This window comes from Nerophis ophidion, linkage group LG02 (assembly GCF_033978795.1).
Source record: "Nerophis ophidion isolate RoL-2023_Sa linkage group LG02, RoL_Noph_v1.0, whole genome shotgun sequence".
Lineage (NCBI taxonomy): Eukaryota > Metazoa > Chordata > Actinopteri > Syngnathiformes > Syngnathidae > Nerophis > Nerophis ophidion.
The window spans coordinates 9,851,679-9,868,224 of NC_084612.1; the positions used below are offsets into that span (position 1 = coordinate 9,851,679).

At 39.0% G+C, this 16,546-nt stretch overlaps 1 protein-coding gene across 2 annotated transcripts in view; it reads left to right on the plus strand.

The window, feature by feature from the left end:
- fto (FTO alpha-ketoglutarate dependent dioxygenase) overlaps positions 1-16,546 on the plus strand; it is a 425,397-nt gene that overhangs the window by 317,132 nt on the left and 91,719 nt on the right. The gene's annotated exons all lie outside the window — the stretch shown is intronic.

The window sequence follows — 16,546 nt, forward strand, 5'->3', positions numbered from 1 at the left end:
CACAAACAATAACACACCTTTTAGATGTCACTGTTGGGGTCTATGAAAAATATGTATTGAATACAAAACATTATGGCCGTTAGCGAAGAAAAATTCATAAATTAGCCACACCGTTTTATAAGCTGCAGGGTTCAAAGTGTGGGAGAAAGTAGTTTGGAATTCACGGAATTTCCAAGTCTGATCTTAAAAAATGTGTAAAAACTGTTTCACTTGAATAAAAAAGTTTGGGCTTCTAAATAAAATTATGTTAAGTCTCCAATTTACATGACAAGATGTCTCATTTAAATTCCTATCAATAGGTGCTGCTGCATTTAAATTTAGGAAGTCGTTTCCTATTACCGGAAATACAGTACATTTTGGCACATAGTAAAACAATCTAATTTCCTTGGAGGAGGTTATACAAATGCATTTGACACACGTTTGCAAACATTTAATTCTGCACGTATTGCGAGTTACCCTTGTTTATTTAGTAAGTATAATTGTTTTGAATATATTGTAAAATGTACAAACATTGCACGTAGTGTTTGAATGAAAAATCATTTCGCATAGAAACGCTATGTATGAATACTTCCGGTTCATGGAACAAAAAACAAGAAGTACATTTTCACCCGTCCAAAAGATGGCGCCATGACACAAACAATAACACACCTTTTAGATGTCCCTGTTGGTGTCTATGAAAAATATTTATTGAATACAAAACATTATGGCCGTTAGCGAGGAACAATTGATAAATTAGCCACACCGTTTTATAAGCCGCAGGGTTCAAAGTGTGGGAGAAAGTAGTTTGGAATTTCCAAGTTTTATCATAACAAAAATTATAAAAACTGTTTCACATAAATAAAAACTATGCTAATGATATACAATGCATGATATTAAGTATACAAAATATTAATACAGACTTAAAATCTAAAGAAACAATTATTCCATTAATGCTGATGCATTTCAAAAATGTTTATATAGTGTATTTTTGGGACTTTTTGTGTGGCACATGCACACATGGGACCGTTTTAGTAAGTAGAATTGTTTTGGTTAAATTGTAAAATTTACAAACATTGCTCGTAGTGTTGAACTAAGAATCCTTTCGCACAGAAATACCATGTACGAATAATTCTGGTTCAAGGAACAAAAACGAGAAGTACATTTTCACTCGTCCAAAAGATGGCGCTATGACACAAACAATAACACACATTTTAAATGTCACTGTCGGTGTTCTATGAAAACTATTTATTGAATACAAAACATTATGGCTGTTAGTGAAGAAACATCCATAAATTAGCTACACAGTTTTATAAGCCGCAGGGTTCAAAGTGTGGGAGAAAGTAGTTTGGAATTTCCAAGTTTGATCTTAAAAAAATGTGTAAAAACTGTTCACTAAATTGGCCCTAGTGTGTGAATGTGAGTGTGAATGTTGTCTGTCTATTTGTGATGAGGTGGCGACTTGTCCAGGGTGTACCCTGCCTTCCACCCGATTGTAGCTGAGATAGGCGCCAGCGCCCCCCGCGACGCCGGAAGGGAATAAGCGGTAGAAAATGGATGGATGGATGTTTCACTTGGGTACAAAATGGTGGGCTTCTAAATAGAATTGTTTAAATGTCACATTTAAATTCCTATCAATAGATGCTGCTGCATTTACATTTAGGAAGTCGTTTCCTATTACCGGAAATACAGTAAATTCTGGCAGAGAGTAAAACAATCTAATTTCCTTGGAGGAGGTTATACAAATGCTTTTGACACACGTTTGCAAACTTTTAATTTTGCACGGATGGCGAGTAACCCTTGTGGTCCTCTCCGCGCCACGCGGCATCGACTTTGCCGTCCGCCCGCCTCACATGCGGCGTCTAATGGGGCCCCCTGATGAATAATGAGTCCATGCACCGGTAATGTTCTGTGCAGAGTAACGGCTGCATTGCTTTCTGTCCTGTTAACTCCGCCGCCGTTAAGATTGATGGCGGCGGCGGCGCCGCACCGGCGCAAAAGACACTTCATCGCTCGGCAATGAAAATAAAGCCACCCGGGGTAAAACGAAGAGCAAGTCTGAGGAGTGTGAGTGACGGACGTGCCATGAAATAGGCAGCGCCGGAGTGAAACTTTGCCGCCCGGCCGCTAATTGACGTGTGGCGGAGTTTGTTATTTCTGCCTCCGATTAGGGCCTCTCGCTGCACTTGAAGCTCCTCCGCCAAAGACTCTCCTTCAAATTACACTTGACACTGTGGAGAAACATCTAATAGAAGTGTGTAATGGGCTCTGATGACAAACTACACGCTTGGAAGACCATGTAATCTCCCCCGCAATTAATTAAAAGCGTGGTGTGTGTGTGCGTGTGTAAGTGTGTGTGTGTGTGTGTGTGTGTGTGTGTGTGTGTGTGTGTGTGTTTCTTCCCCCCCTTAGCCCTCGCAAAGGGTCTAACCAGATGCCACAAAATGACTGAAATAACATCGGCTGTCAGCGGTAAAAAATGGAGAGCCGCAGCCCAACAAAGGAAGGTACTTAGAGCTGACAGAGGGAGGCAGATGCAGGGTTACGTGTGCATCGCTGCTCCTCCTCGGCGCAACATCTGTACCGCCGACCGCCTAATTACCCACAAGTCTCCTTTCCCGGTCTCTCACGCTCTCCAAACTCGAGTAGAGAAGGCGAGAGGACTTGAAGCCGGATGCAATTGTTATCCAGCGGACCCTTCGGGTGGACGCGGGCAGCGGAGCCTAGGTCGGTCTTTTTAAAACCATAGGGTATATATATATTTTTTTTAAATACCTGTTTTGCAGGATTCAGTTGTAATACACTTTGTCCACCAGGAATGACAATATTAAACAGACAGGAATTAACATCATGGATAAGTTTTGTAAGCGCAAAAAATATGACAAAAGGGGTCATGTTTACGGAGAGTTTAATTAGAAACTAATCATTTATTAATTCAGTTTATTTATTTTTGCACAAAATAATTTATTTATTTTTTAATTCGTTATTTTTGAGTCCTTACTTATGAATTATATCTGGTTAATTTTATTATTTGTGATTACCACACTGCAAAAACTCAAATCTAATTAAGATTAAATATCTCAAAAAAGGATGATATTTGCTTATTTTCTAGCTGATAAGATAATTCTTCTCACTAAGCAGATTTTATTTCAGTGTTAGTACTTGTTTTAAGGGTTTTGGTACTATATCTCAGTTAGATATTACAGCTTGTTGCTGAGATTTGATGACCTATATTGAGTAAAACTCAATGCTTGAAACTAGAATATCAACTGATGCAAAGCTGTGTCATTAACACTCACAAGTATAAAACCTTTTTTTTAAGTAATAATTTCTTACTTCAAGCATGAAAAAAAATCATGATGGGTAGCGCATATTATTACGTCAAGATAATGGTACTAGCATTGACTTAATTTAAGAATATTTTTCAACATATTGAGCAAAGAGGTCTCCTTTTTTTTTTCTTTAAGAAAAGTGTACATATTAGTGAGACTATATTTATTTTAAGGTATTTTTGGGTTCATTGAGGTTAGCTGATTTTATTTGTATTGGAAAGTCTTTACTAGTCAAGTTTTCCTGTTCGATTGCCAGATAATTTAGCATGGTTCAAATAAAATACCCCTATTTTTTTTTTTCTTGTTTTTGAACACAGACTTTTTGCAGTTCACATTGTATCATATTACTTGGCAAGGTTGTAAACTGTAAGTAGGTTAAATATGATTAATAAATACGATTACAACCAAGCGTAAGTTTACTAATTCAGTGATGATGATGTAGTGTGAAAAGTTGGCTAGCTGGTTAAAATATTACTCAAAATTATTTCGGTGCAATTCCGTTCAGTTTCAGTTTATTTGGAACGTGCATACAATACAATGTATTGCATCACACAATTCCAGTTGTTTCTTTACAGCCCGTCCGAAAAGGAGTAGGAATAAGCAGTGCTTATTTAATACTACCCTTGTTCATACCTTATTCTAGACTCCAAACATCCCAGAACAAGCTAGTCAGGTTACTTTTATACCTCCACCCAAGATCACACCTAACTCCTACCCACTTCTCCAAAGTGGGCTGGCTCAGGGTGGAGGACCGAGTAAAACAACTTGCACTGAGCCTAGTTTATAAAATCCGCTACACCTCCTTGATACCGAAGTACATGTCAAACTACTTCCAGAACGTAAATGACCGCCATAGCCACAACACCAGGGGGAGCTCCACAAACCACGTCACACCCAGATTCCGATCTAGCAAAGGTCTTAACTCATTCTCCTTGTATGCCACATCAATGTGGAACGCACTTCCAACGGGTGTAAAAGAAAGTGCATCTCTATCCTCCTTCAAAAGCGCTCTAAAAGAACACCTCCAGGCAACTTCAACCCTAAACTAACACCTTCCCTCCTCCACATCCCACCTCCCCGGATTTTAAATAATCAAATGTAAATAATCAAATGTATACACTCGTTCTTATGCTTTCTGAACTCACTATGTTCACTGCTCGCCGTACATATCCTACTAAGTCAGACCTGCACTGTTTCAATGTCCATTTCTCTGACGATGCAATTGTTGATGACTGAAGTACTGATTTCAACCAAACCTAACCCCCCGGATTGTAAATATTGTAAATAATTCAACGTATACACTATGATGATTAACTTTTGTGATGACTATTATGCTGATAGTACCATGAATTGATTAACGTGGACCCCGAATTAAACAAGTTGAAAAACTTATTCGGGTGTTACATTTAGTGGTCAATTGAATATGTACTGTATTGTGCAATCTACTGATAAAAGTTTCAATCAGTCAATCAAAAACCGTAGCAATTTTATCCAATTTTCTTGTTCTCTGTAACAGAACAGTAAACAAATAAAGAAAAGTACCAAAAAGTATTTAAATAATGTTGGTACCGGTACCAAAATATTTGTATCGGGACGACGTTAGTTTGATGTAGTAAACCATTTTTAATACTGATTTTCCTTAATAGATTACATTATTTTAGCAGTCATTAAAGCAGCTTATTTCTCCCCTGATATTGATCCGAGATGCAGAGAGCAATTAGGCCTTCGGTCGACTTTGATAATTACTTTTCACCACTTTGTGCGCAAATGAATAATTTGCTATGCTTTTTTTTTTATTAATAGAGGCCCACGCTCCCTCCTGCGCGTGTGCCACTGATTGATTGGAAGAGCAGCATTATACATTGTCTAATGACTTTTACACTCTGCTGAGTGGCAAATAATCACTCGCTGCTTTCTGACCCAGAACTTCTTCACACCTTTGCTTTTTTTTGTTTTTTTTATCCCCCCGCTGAGCAGCCGACGGCGTGAGAGGTAACGGAAATCAATTGCGATTTGAAGACGCTTCTCTTCCAGTCCAATTGATTGCTTGGCCTGTTTTGCTTTAATATTTAGTTTGGCTAAGTGTGCAGAATGAATAAAGCGGGAAACCATGAGTGCCTCACATTAGGACCTATTGTCAGCCATAAGCAGCGAGTGTCTGGAGATGGAAGTCCTACCAAAAAAAAAAATTTTCCTGGGGATTTAAGTCCCCCCTCCCACCACCACCCCTCACCCGTCCTCCAAAAGACCAATCCATCTTGCTTAGGGAGGCAATCTTAGGTGCAGTATATAAACTAATATTTGTGTATAACCTCAGTCAGACAATACAAATGATGGCTTGATTTTTCATCTCCTTATGCATACAGGGAAATATGAAAAATGGAGCTTTAGGAATATTTGCGGGGTCGGCGAGGCGGCTGGCTGGGCCGCCGAGTGCCCTGGGCCACGCTCCTCGCCGAGCGAAAGAGTGATGAGAATATTATACCCATCTGTTTCCCGTCATAACCCCGCACCCTCCCTCTTTCATTCGCACCGCACTAATTCCAGCGGACGGAGGGGAGGCTGCAGCCCGAGGGTCGCCGCTCCGACTTGCTTGACGTCCCCCCCCCCCCCCACCTCCCCACCCCACCCTTGACTGACAAGTCGGTTTTAAAACGCCGTCGCCGCCGAGTTTAACCGCAACCCCCTGCAGATTCTCACACGGTTAAAAGTCACCCACTGGAGCAGTATTATTATTGCCCTATTCTTATGACATATACCGTATTTTTCGGACTATAAGTCGCAGTTTTTTTTTCATATTTTGGCCGGGGGTGCGACTTATACTCAGGAGCGACTTATGTGTGAAATTATTAAAACATTACCGTAAAATATCAAATAATATTATTTAGCTCATTCACGTAAGAGACTAGACGTATAAGATTTTATCGAATTTATCGATTAGGAGTGACAGATTGTTTGGTAAACGTATAGCATGTTCTATATGTTATAGTTATTTGAATGACTCTTACCATAATATGTTAACATACCAGGCACCTTCTCAGTTGGTTATTTATGCGTCATATAACGTACACTTATTCAGCCTGTTGTTCACTATTCTTTATTTATTTTAAATTGCCTTTCAAATGTCTATTCTTGGTGTTGGATTTTATCAAATAAATTTCCCCCCAAAATGTGACTTATATATGTTTTTTTCCTTCTTTATTATGCATTTTCGGCAGGTGCGACTTATACTCCGGAGCGACTTATACTATGAAAAATACGGTACCAACTATTTGTTTTTTCTATTGGCCTGTGACCTCATTCTAAAACTATAATTAAACAAGACCTACATTAAAACACATTTAAGGCCCGTCAAAGCTACACAATCAGAAGCCACAAGAAAGTCATGTTTTTAGAATAAGCACAAATATAAAGGTATCCTTTTTTGATACTTGATAATCACATTTAAATTGACAAAACAATTCTGAAAGAAAAACATTTTTAAAAACAACTAAAGACCTGTTCAAAACAAGACTTCAAACACTACAAATGAGGTGAAAAAAGCAGTAAAACAAATAAAATGAAAATACAGAGGTTGTTGAACTTTGTTCAGAAAGTACCATCGATTGATCGATCGATCAATCAATCAAAACTGACTTATATGGCCCTTCATCACAAATGTCTCAATGGGCTGCTCAAGCCATGACGACATCCTCGACTCAGATCCCACATCAGGGCAAGAAAAATCTCAACCCGATGGGAACAACGAGAAACCCTGGAAGGGACCACACGTGGTGACCGGTTCAATGGATGCCGAGTGGATACATTTTAATAATGTGAGAGTCCAGTCCATAGTGGAGCCACCTCAGAAAAAACGTTACTCGCCAAGTACCACCAGAATAATAATAATAATAATAATAATAATGGATTAGATTTATATCGCGCTTTTCTATTGCTAGATACTCAAAGCGCTCACAGAGAAGTGGGAACCCATCATTTTTTCACACCTGGTAGTGGTAAGCTACATCTGCAGAATGACCCACATGAAAATGCAGTAGCTTTGTAGGTATAAGTATTCTGTAAAAACAAATCATATATATATATATACATATAAACACACACGTTTGTATAAATATATGTAAATAAACTTATAAGCTAATGAGGGACTATCTTTGCAAATCTATGATATAAAATACAGTTTTTAGTCAGGTCTGCTTCAAACAATGTGATTGCAACGATACTAACCAAGTAAAAGTACATTGATACCATACTAAGTAAATGAAACTGTATTGCGACAATACTGACAAAATAAAAGTGCATCAATACAATACTAAGTAAATAGGTGTATTGGGACAATACCATCAAAAAAGTGTGTTGTGACAATACCAACGAGATGAAAGTGCATTGCAACATTTTTTACTGAATAAAAGTGCATTGCTACAATACTAAGTAAATAAAAGTGCATTGCTACACTACTTACTAAATAAAAGTTAATTGCTTCAATACTAACTAAATAAAAGTGCATTGCAACAATACCAAGTAATAAAAGTGCATTGCTCCAATACTAAGTCAATAAAAGTGCATTGCAACAATACTAAGTAAATAAACGTGCATTGTGGCAATACTTAACTAAATAAAAGTGCATTGCAACAATACCAAGTAATAAAAGTTTATTGCTACAATACTAAGTAAATAAACGTGCATTGTGGCAATACTTAACTAAATAAAAGTGCATTGCAACAATACCAAGTAATAAAAGTTCATTGCTACAATACTAAGTAAATAAAAGTGCATAGCTACAATACTAAGTAAATAAAAGTGCATTGCAACAATACTAAGTAAATAAAAGTGCATTGCTACAATACTAAGTAAATAAAAGTGCATTGCTACAATACTAAGTAAATAAAAGTGCATTGCTACAATACTAAGTAAATAAATGTGCATTGTGGCAATACTTAACTAAATAAAAGTGCATTGCAACAATACCAAGTAATAAAAGTTCATTGCTACAATACTAAGTAAATAAAAGTGCATTGCTACAATACTAAGTAAATAAAAGTGCATTGCTACAATACTAAGTAAATAAATGTGCATTGTGGCAATACTTAACTAAATAAAAGTGCATTGCAACAATACCAAGTAATAAAAGTTCATTGCTACAATACTAAGTAAATAAAAGTGCATTGCTACAATACTAAGTAAATAAAAGTGCTTTGCGACAATACTAAGTATATAAAAGTGCATTGCTACAATACCAAGTAAATAAAAGTGCATTGCTACAATAGTAAGTAATAAGTGTTGCTTCAATACTAAGTACGTAAATAAAGCACATTGCTTCAATATAAACTAAATAAAGTGCATTGCTACAATACCATCCATCCATTTCTACCGCTTGTCTACAATACTGACTAATTAAGAGTGCATTCCTACAATACTAAGTAATAAAAGTGTTGATTCAATACTAAGTACGTAAATAAAAGCACATTGCTTCAATATCAACTAAATAAAATGCATTGCTACAATACCATCCATCCATCCATTTCTACCGCTTGTCTACAATACCAACTAATTAAAAGTGCATTCCTACAATACTAAGTAAATAAAAGTGCATTGCTACAATACTAAGTAATAAAAGTGTTGCTTCAATACTTACTAAATAAAAGTGCATTGCTTCAATATCAACTTAATAAAGTGCATTGCTACAATACCATCCATCCATCCATTTCTACCGCTTGTCTACAATACCAACTAATTAAAAGTGCATTGCTACAATACTAAGTAATAAAAGTGTTGCTTCAATACTTACTAAATAAAAGTGCATTGCTTCAATATCAACTTAATAAAGTGCATTGCTACAATACCATCCATCCATCCATCCATTTCTACCGCTTGTCTACAATACCAACTAATTAAAAGTGCATTGCTACAATACTAAGTAGATAAAAGTGCAGAGTAGAATGCACACATGTGAGGAACAGTACCTCGTGTTTGGTTTACATACAAAAGTGTCTCAGGAAAAACTGCTGAATCCCACAGAATCCATCCGTCAAGAGCAATCCCGCCTCCTGACAAGAAGATGGTGACATTTAACCCCACATCCCCAAGCACGCCCCCCCCCTCCGTCCCCATGCAGTTTTTATTTTTAGTTTATTGCGTCGCAGCCTCCTGTTTTCTCTTTGCTCTCCATATTTCTGCATTATCTGCCTTTGCCCTCTGCCTTTCAATATGTCTTTTTTTCTTTCCATCCACCTTACACTTTTTTATTTCATTTTCTCACCCCTCTTTTTTCTTTGTATCTAAGCTTTTTTTTTTTTTTTTTTGAACCGAACGTCTGGTCCTGTGCCTTGTTGGTGATAAATCGGCAGTGTGAGCGGCAGGCGGCGGCGTGGTCGCAGGCATCTGATGAGATAAGTGGTGCTCATCTCTCCGGCCCGTATGGAGATTTATTGAGGCGGCGTAGACGACATGCTCGCCATCACTCTCAGCCCAATAGACTCCCCGCCCGCATGCGTTTATTCTTATTGCGCGGCTTGCCCGCCTGCTGGGGGTGGAGGAGCCCCCGGAGGCCCGCTTCGCCTCGGAGGAAGCCGGCGCCTGCCCTGCGGATCATGGCCTTCTATTAGATCACCCAAAACAAGCCTCCACACTCGGGCCTGGAATGACACTGATGGTCCAATTTCTCTCCATCTCTGAGGAGCACATAGGCATATGTAATAAGGTTATGGTGTATGTGGCTCCTCACATGCACGTGTCATTGCTCTTGCTTGTTTGGAAGCCAGCACTGGTGCATTGCTCGACATAAACACAGCCCCGCTAAAGTCTTAGGTGACCACAGGAACAATTATTGACGCTCAAATAGTTTTTGTGTGATTTGGAATTGTGTTAAAGGCCTACTGAAACCCACTACTACCCACCACGCAGTCTGATAGTTTATATATCAATGATGAAATATTAACATTGCAACACATGCCAATATGGCCTTTTAAGTTTATTAAATTGCAATTTTAAATTTCCCGGAGTTTTTTTCTTGAAAACGTTGCGTAATGATGACACGTACACTTGACGTCACGGGCTGTTAGGAATATGAGCGCTGCACACACACACAGCTAAAAGTTGACTGCTTTAACCGCATAATTACACAGTATTCTGGACATCTGTGTTGCTGAATCTTTTGCAATTTGTTCAATTAATAATGAAGTCAAAGTAGAAAGATGGAGTTGGGAAGCTTTAGCCTTTAGCCACACAAACACACGGTGATTCCTTGTTTAAAATTCCCGGAGGTGAAGCTTTACTATGGATCAGAGCGGTCAAGCGAACATGGACCCCAACTACAAGTCAAAGGGCAGGTTTCGGTGAGAAAATTGTGGTAAAAAGTCGCCTCTTACCGGAGATCAGCGGAACTTCTGTCGTGCTGCTGCTGCCGGGACTAATTCCCTCGTAGACTGGCGTCAAGACACCCGTGGAAACACCCCCTCCGACTATAATCTCACTAAAACACTAGCAACACAATAGAAAGATGAGGGATTTCCCAGAATGATCCTAGTAAATGTGTCTTAAAAACATCTGAATCGCTCAGCCGCTCCTGAGCTATGCCGCTCAGGGGCGGCATAGCACGGTTGGTAGAGTGGCCGTGCCAGCAACTTGAGGGTTGCAGGTTCGATTCCCGCTTCTGCCATCCTAGTCACTGCCGTTGTGTCCTTGGGCAAGACATTTTACCCACCTGCTCCCAGTGCCACCCACACTGGTTTAAAATGTAACTTAGATATTGGGTTTCACTATGTAAAGCGCTTTGAGTCACTAGAGAAAAGCGCTATATAAATATAATTCACTTCACTTCACAATGGAATCGCCTTTTTTTTTTTCTTCTAGTCCTTCGCTATCAATATCCTCAGCCACGAAGCTTTCATCCTCGCTCAAATTAATGGGGAAATTGTCGTTATCTCGGTCCGAATAGCTCTTTTTGTTGTAGGCTCCCATTATAAACATAGTGAGGATGTGAGGAGCCCTCACACGGGTGACGTCATCGTCTGCGACTTCCAGTAAAGGCAAGGCTTTTTTTATTAGCGACCAAAATGACGAACTTTATCGTCGATGTTCTCTACTAAATTCTTTCAGCAAAAATATGACCATATCGCAAAATGATCAAGTACGACATAGAATGGACCTGCTATCCCAGTTTGAATAAGAACATCTCATTTCAGTAGGCCTTTAAGCATTGCATGGTCATATATAGTCTTGCTAAAGCCTTATTGGTGGCCTTTTGCACAGTACTATGGCAGAAGTCAATATTTGAATGATTAAAACTGATTGTGACATATCTGGGTAAAATGGTTAAGGGTTTTAATCTCAGGACTTGTACTATTTCGCCTCATCAGTTCAGAGGACATAGGGTATCTAGTCTGAGAGCATGGTGCATGGATGAATGTCGATATTCAATCATTTTATTAGTTTTAATATTTGTTCTATACCGCAATCATCATTTGAAGTATAATACATTAAGGGCCTGATTTACTGAGATCTAATCACCACGTGCTAATCAGCTTGTACAAACTACAAAGTTGTGTGTTCTTTTAGTGGATGTGTCGCATGTGATCTACTAAAACTACATGTACACTTGATACACTCGTGCAGACCCCCTTATTAAAGTGAGTTGTTGCTGTGTTGTTATACTGATCTTGCAGTGTTGTTGTAGTGTTGTTGTACTGATCTTGCAGTGTTGAACTGATATTGCAATGTTGTTGAACTGATATTGCAGTGTTGTTGTACTAATCTTGCAGTGTTGTGGCAGTGTTGTTGTACTGATCTTGCAGTGTTGTACTGATCTTGCAGAGTTATGGCAGTTGTCTTGTAATGATTTTGCAGTGTTGTACTGATATTGCAGTGTTGTTGTACTGATCTTGCATTGTTGTACTAATCTTGCAGTGTTGTGGCAGTGTTGTACTGATATTGCAGTGTTGTTGTACTGATCTTGCATTGCTGTTGTACTAATCTTGCAGTGTTGTGGCAGTGTTGTTGTACTGATATTGCAGTGTTGTTGTACTGATCTTGCAGTGTTGTACTGATCTTGCAGAGTTGTGGCAGTGTTCTTGTAATGATTTTGCAGTGTTGTACTGATATTGCAGTGTTGTTGTACTGATCTTGCATTGTTGTTGTACTAATCTTGCAGTGTTCTTGTACTAATCTTGCAGTGTTCTTGTACTGATATTGCAGTGTTGTTGTACTGATCTTGCAGAGTTGTGGCAGTGTTGTTGTACTGATCTTGCAGTGTTGTTGTACTGATATTGCAGTGTTGTTGTACTGATCTTGCAGTGTTGTTGTAGTGCTGTGCTGATCTTGCAGGGTTGTGGCAGTGTTCTTGTACGGATCTTGCAGTGTTGTTGTATTGATCTTGTAGTGTTGTACTGGTCTTGCAGGGTTGTGGCAGTGTTCTTGTACTGATCTCGCAGTGTTGTTATACTAATCTCGCAGTGTTGTTGTACTGATCTTACAGGGTTGTGGCAGTGATCTTGTACTGATCTTACAGTGTTCTTTTACTGATCTTACAGTGTTCTTGTTCTGACCTTGCGCTGTTGTACTGATCTTGCAGTTTTGTTGTACTGATCTTGCAGTGTTGTTGTTGTAGTGCTGTACTGATCTTGCAGTGTTGTTGTACTAATCTTGCAGTGTTGTTGTAGTGCTGTACTGATCTTGCAGTGTTGTTGTAGTGCTGTACTGATCTTGCAGTGTTGTTGTAGTGCTGTACTGATCTTGCAGTGTTGTTGTAGTGCTGTACTGATCTTGCAGGGTTGTGGCAGTGTTCTTGTACTGATTTTGCAGTGTTGTACTAATCTTGCAGTGTTCTTGTACTGATCTTGCAGTGTTGTTGTAGTGCTGTACTGGTCTTGCAGGGTTTTGGCAGTGTTCTTGTACTGATTTTGCAGTGTTGTACTAATCTTGCAGTGTTCTTGTACTGATCTTGCAGTGTTGTTGTAGTGTTGTACTGGTCTTGCAGGGTTGTGGCAGTGTTCTTGTACTGATCTCGCAGTGTTGTTATACTAATCTCGCAGTGTTGTTGTACTGATCTTACAGGGTTGTGGCAGTGTTCTTGTACTGATCTTACAGTGTTCTTGTACTGATCTTACAGTGTTCTTTTACTGATCTTACAGTGTTCTTGTTCTGATCTTGGGGGGTTGTACTGATATTGCAGTGTTGTTGTACTGATCTTTCAGGGTTGTGGCAGTGTTGTACTAATGTTGCAGTGTTGCTGTACTAATACTTCAGTGTGTTACTGAACTTGCAGGGTTGTGGCAGTGTTCTTGAACTGATCTTGCAGTGCTGTTGTGGTGTTGTTGTACCGTTCTTAGTGTTGTTTTTGTTATTGTACTGATCTTACAGTTTTGTTTAGTGTTGTTGCAGTGTTGTTGAATTGATCTTGCAGTGTTGTTGTACTGATCTTGCAGTATTGTGACAGTGTGTTGATCTGATCTTGCAGTGTTGTTGTAGTGCTGTTGTACTGATCTTGCAGTGCTGTTGTGGTGTTGTACCAATCTTAGTGTTGTTTTTGTGTTCTTGTACTGAACTTAAAGTTTTTAGTGTTGTTGCAGTGTTGTCATTCTGATCTTGCAGTGTTGTTGAACAGATCTTGCAGTGTTGTTGTCCTGATCTTGCAGTGTTGTGACAGTGTGTTGTACTGATCGTGCAGAGTTGTTGTAGTACTGCTGTACTGATCTTGCAGGGTTGTGGCAGAGTTGTACTGATCTTGCTGTGTTGTTGCAGTGTTTTATTGATCTTGCAGTGCTGCTGTAGTGTTGTGGTAGTCTTGCTGTACTGATCTAACAGTGTTTTAGTGTTGTTTTACTGATCTTACAGTGTTGTTTAGTGTTCTTGCAGTGTTGTCATTCTGATGTTGCAGTGGTGTTGTACAGATTTTATAGTTTTCTTGTACTGTTGTTACAGTGTTTTGCAGCATTGTTATTTTGATCTTGCTTTGTTGTTGTACTGATCTTGCAGTGTGTTGGCAGTGTTGGCAAAAGGCATCTTTTTGTCAAACAAAGTCTCGGATAAACTGCAAAAAAATGTCTAAAAGGACACACATGAATGGATATGTGTTGCATAGTTTATTTGTGCAATGACCACTTTTGTCCACTGTTGGCATTTTCCTGTGCCATCAACTGATTGCAACAATAGCTTCATGCTAGCAGCAGTCTGGCACATTAACTATTGCCCGCCTCGTGTCATAGACTCCCCCTCTCAGGAAAAAAAAAACAAAAAAACATCCACTCCACTCACCTGACAAGTCTTTCACAAATTGCTTCTAGCCTCCTCAACCCCCAAACCCAGTGTCCACGTATGCACACAAACTTAAGCCCGGGGGCTGGGTGGCGGCACTCAGGTTGTATTTAATCATAGCTGGCTGGATGAGGAGGCTTTTCTCTTTATGAAAGGTATTAGAGAAGCGCTGTAGCTTTACACTCTGCTCCCCCCATCCCCCGCTTCGAGCTTCCCCCTGCCTGACCTCTCTTACCTCGGAATTTGATAAAGTCGTGATGGCGGGCCTCCATCTCTCGCCAATGGACGGGTAGCCGGGGGTCCGCACCTTTGGGCTGCCAAGCCCTTGTCATTTATTTTGCCAGACAGACAGCAGCACCGGCAGGGTCGTTCCACGGCCGCGAACATCCGATGTACCGGACTTTTACAAGAATGAATTTGTGTAGAGGTGAGAAAGGCTCTTACAGGTGGAACATCCAAGGAGAACTTTCGGAAAGGGAGGCGTTTTAGTGCCATATATGGTATTCACAGGGACTCTATCACTCAACATCCTGGTCCACTTAGATTCAAATACCACGTGCTAAACGGTGTGTGCAAACCTTTAAAATTGCGTTTGCATGTGATCAACTAAGACTGCATGTACAATTGAAAAGTGGTGCCGACCTTGGTATTTAAAGGACTTTTTTGCATGTACTATGCGGCTTTCAAAAGTGGATAATTTACCTCCCATTCATGTTGTCCGGCTACCTGGTGCTTGGTGTATTTTGTTTTCAAACAAGCAGCTTTCAAAAGTGGATAATTTACCTCCCATTGATGTTGTCCGGCTACCTGGCGCTTGGTGTATTTTGTTTTCAAACAAGCAGCAGACATGCACCACTTTTTATGGGGATTTTAGAAGCAGTCCTGCAGTGTATCTACAATGAAAACCAATTAAAAAAAAAAAATTATAATAATGATGCACTTGTGGCTGCAAAACTGAGTGTGTCCGCTCCATAGCCATGACGCAATAAAATACATATTGCAAGAAGTGTTTTTTTCACATAAGAAATATGATAACAGATATTCCATATAAATAAAAAACTTAAAAAAAAGGCACCAAAATACATCAATTAAATGTTTTCATTAGCCCCATAAGTCATTCAACAGCTATAAAGTTATAAAAGAATATTGCTGAATAGACAAAATGTATAATAATTTATTTTTGACTGTAATATATGTTGAAAAGCATATGTTGGATGGAGTTTCTGCGGAATCGCCTCCTTTCTCACAGTCGTGTGTGTGTGTGTATCGATTTGCACTTCTCCGACGTGTTAAATAAACACGCAAAATAGCACTCAAAATCAAGTTTTAGGCTTGATCAATCACACTGCATTTGCTAAATAATTGCATTTCCATTTTCTCTTCCCAGTATTGTGGGTGTTCTGGTGATTAGCATACATCCAGCATATCCATGACGTCAGACGCTAAATCCTCTGTGCACAAGTTTAGTAGATCAAGTTTGCACGTGTTTTAGTAGATGGAACCTTTGAGTAGATCAGTCCCTAAATCTGCCTTATGTTCGAGCTTTCTTTCTCAGACAGTTCTACAATAACTCTGACACCTTGCACTGATTCTCAGTTTATTAGTTTATTAGTTTATTAGTTTATTAAGGATCCCCATTAGTCTACACCGCAGTGGAGACTATTCTTCCTGGGGTCCAGGCAAAAAACATCACACAACCACAGAACAAACGATTAAAATGCAGTACAACATGATCCAATAATAAATTGTCATAATACAAAAATTGGAACAACAAAGAACCAAAAAATACTAATAAATGTTGTTACATAATAATTTTCATACCAAAGATAAAAATAGCAATATAAAAATAGATATACTGTATACATTTTTGCAAAAATAAAACAAAGAACCAATGGCCTAAAATATACACATTAGTGTACCAAAGACAAACAATAAGTGACGAAAAAAGTATCATCCATCCATTTTCTGCTGCTTATCCCATAATCAATAAA